This window comes from Manis pentadactyla, chromosome 2, assembly GCF_030020395.1.
Source record: "Manis pentadactyla isolate mManPen7 chromosome 2, mManPen7.hap1, whole genome shotgun sequence".
NCBI lineage: Eukaryota > Metazoa > Chordata > Mammalia > Pholidota > Manidae > Manis > Manis pentadactyla.
Window position 1 is genome coordinate 124,580,027 of NC_080020.1, and position 3,848 is coordinate 124,583,874.

General features: G+C 32.0%; 1 non-coding gene across 1 annotated transcript; it reads left to right on the forward strand.

Moving 5' to 3' along the window:
- Positions 1–304: 304 nt before the first annotated feature.
- LOC118918200 (U1 spliceosomal RNA) lies at positions 305–468 on the forward strand. Its single transcript, XR_005027050.2, has one exon. It is a non-coding gene; the product is annotated as a U1 spliceosomal RNA (small nuclear RNA).
- Positions 469–3,848: the final 3,380 nt, after the last annotated feature.

Below are 3,848 nucleotides of genomic sequence, written 5' to 3' on the forward strand. Positions count from 1 at the left end.
TAAAAGAACTGATAACTGAATGACATTTTTATTGTTTTTACTCACAGCACCAAATTCTTAAAAGTATCAGCCTTAAAAATCAGAGGAAGTATAGTCTACAGTTATTTTTTACAGAGATCGAACACTTATTTAAAAACAGCAAACCTTTAAAGAAAAATATACATATCTCATGATGTATTTCCACAATATTAGAATGGATTATTACAAAGTACTAGAAAACTTACAGTTGAAGACAATGGAAAAAGAATATCTGTTCATTAAAAATACCAATTTGAATTTCACTTAAGAAAAAAAGACATTAGACGTACTTACCTGGCAGGGGATACACCTGATCAATGGGGTGGTTTCCCCCGGGTGAGGCTTATCCATTGCCCTCCGGATGTGTTGACCCCCCGCAATCTTGTCAAAGGTGGGAAACTCGATTGCATCATTTGTGGTTATGAGAGGCTGCATTAGTGCTTACCCCTATGAAAAAAAATTAAAAATAAAAAAGACATTACTTCTGTTTTCAGGAAATTACTTCCATCTCTTCTGCTTACTTTAAATGTAATAATTAATGATTCTTTTTCATTAAACATTATTTGTCTTATTTGGCTAGTTATCATAGTAGAAATGTTATGTTTATTATGTTGTAAAAGCTTTGCCTAATAGAAATAACTGAAATAATAGCAAAATCTTCTTTTGGAAAGCTTAAAGTAATTGGTTTGTGAAAACAGGGAAATAGAAGCAGAGCTACTTGGGTTTAAAGGTTGCAGGAAAGGTGAGTAAAAAGAAGTGACTGAAATTTATGATATACATGAGGAAGTCGGAGAAAAGAAAGATAATTTCACTCAGGTAATGAGTATCTGATTAAGGAATATAGGTTGTACCAGTGGACAAGGGAAGAAAGTTGTCTTTTGAGCAGAGTACTGATTAGGTCATTGCAATGTTTCCAGAAAGGATGGGAAATGACAGCTCTTGAGCATCTTGTTTTCTGAGGGTTAAAGGTCACATAGTAATAAGCAGAAGGTCTGAAATGTGAGCTAAGAAAATGTTGAGTCCAGTCTGCCTTCCCTCTATTAACACTGCACTTCAGAGGAACGCTGAATGAAGGGAAAAGAACCAATGCTTAGATTCCTAGAAATATCCAAGTGAAATAAAAGGACCTGCTTTATAAAATGAGGCCAGGAAAGAAAAGGAATGTCTTTGAGTGTTAAATACTTGCACAGGAATAAAAAATGAAATGAAATAATACAGAAATGGGGATGTTGTTGTGATCCACCACTAGTAGTTCTTTTTCCAGCATGTGCTTGGGGTGGGTGAGGATGGGAAGTTACAGAGAACAGAAACAAATGGTAGTAAGCCTCCTAAAAACACAGAATTGAAAGATGATAAAAGCAGCAACCCAGCATTAAGTTAAAATTAGTTCTAGGACATATACGGTGTACCTTAAGATGCGATAGACCAAAATACAATTTTTTTCAGTGACAAGGTTGAAAAAGATAAAAAACTAAGGAAAAGCCTTAGTTTTATTTGTATTTTAGAGAGTCATGTTGGCATTAAGATATGGAATCAGGTGTAAATAGAATCGCTCAATAGAAATGAAGGCTTATATTGAAGTTTGATAAAATGACTTTCTAGAACTTGCATTTTCCTTAACATTCTTTAACAATTTAGTAAAATGCTACACTAAGGAAAGAGAAAATCAAAGATGCCTAACACATTGGACTGACTTGATAACCACTTATCGAATGACTTTAATACAACTGAAATGTTGATAGGAAGAACATTTTAACAGCAGGTCTGTAACATGCACTGTTTACTAGTTAAATGGAGGAAATGGAGCATCCTAACTAGATATCCTTGTAAAAATGTTAATGGTATTTACTATTTTTAGAAAGATACTAGGAGCTATTATCTATATGATGCTTTTAGCAGGATATATCTGGTCTGCATATATATTTATTGCTTATTGTAAAAGTTGTAGAAGTTATGGATTTACAAGGCATGGCTAACTAGAGATTGGAGAATAGTAATAAAAGCAACATAAGCATATTACTATTTAAATAACCAAGTATACAGAGAAGGAGTTTTGAAATCAAAACAGCTGTGTGTGGGTGCATGTGTGTGTGTATGTGCTTGCGTGTAGCCAGTTACTCAAAGGAAATCACAACCTGTCTCAATGGGGGATAAAGGGATGCTCTTAAAAGTTACATCAGACACTCTTGGTTCCTCCAGAGAAAGAAAATTTCTTCTGTGTTTGTAGCTTGCCTGTTTCATTGGAATCGTTAGGGAAGTTTGGTGTGAGAAAGGCTGTGACTTTGATTTGACAGTTTTCCCTCCTTTTAACACAGGTGATTTATCTGGGACTCTTCAAGAAAAATCAGTATTCATTTTTATCCATTGACAATGGAAGCAGTGTTTGATGTTATTTTTATTACTGTTATCCAAAATATACATAGGAAAAAGTGAAGTACCTATTTTTTTTCTACTATTGCCTATTCATTGATGAATTACCCTTTCACTGGATTTTTTATTCAAATGTTTATGTAATACTTTTATTTGGCTTAATTGTTTTAGAATTGCCTTCACATTCCTTAATTCACACCTTATCCAAGATAAAACTAAGCTTTATGGAATATCTAATCTGTCCTTCCCATTTTACACACATTGACAGAAATAAAACTCACTATGTAAAAGGAATGCTTAATTGATTTTACCCTTGAGGCTAATGAGGTATAGGAAAGATAAGAAAAAATATGTTACTCTCAGTAAATGTGTTTCCACTCTGTGGTATTTTGTTATGTAAACTCTAGCAGACTAATGCAGCTAGTATTTAAGTATTTTGTCTTTTGATAAAGTAACTGTTTCTGAGATTATTATTATTATTTTTTGCCATAAATATTAGTTTGTCAAATTAATAGTATGTTACAAATTTACCTTTATTGTTATGATAGCTGATGAATTTGTGCAAAGAAAATGTATAGTGTGCTATATATTTTCATAGTTTCAAATTATGGTAGCATGAAAAACAATCTACATATTTATATTTGATCTCTGAGTACTGTTTTATATTTGCCTACATTATCAAATAACAAATCAGCATTTTAAAATTTGACTTCAATTTAGGAAAAGGTGATGTAAGAAGGAAAAATAGCTAATGGTTTGAAAAACATTGGCGGTAATTGTTCAACAGAAGAAATATATAGAATAAAATTGATAGTTTGATATATTACAACACTCTCATGTAGCTTCATGAAATTTAACTAAAATTGGGAACAGAGCATTATAACAGGGAGTATGCTCAATAGAATCAACCATGATATAATCTTGGAAAATCCTAATTAAGTTTATACCCAATAAATTCAATTCAGTTGTTTTAACAATTTAGCTTTAATTGGTATATGTATGTGTATATTCCAATTGCAGCTGTATTTGTATTTGTACATCTACATATGTGCATAAATAGGTGCTAACTGATGTCTGATAATTAAAGATAGAATGAATAACTCTACGTTTGACTCAAGTCTACAAGATAATGAAAAAGAAACATTTTGAAGTTATTTATCATCTATCGATACCATGAATACTGCATTATTGTGGAGACTAGCTCTTGTCTTTCTGAAGTTATTAAAAATATATGCATTTCAATAATGTCTCTGGGGATGCAATTAAAGACTACTAACCAAAATTAAGACATTTAATTTTTTTCTAAATTGATAACAAAACTTTAAATGTGACTAAAATTACATCAAATTAATGTAGCCTAAGAAGGCATTGTAAGGAAGATGAAGTGTCAGTGTGCATTGCCTACTATTTCCTCAGAAGTAAATGCCATTAACACATTTAACAGGCCCTTACTGTGACTG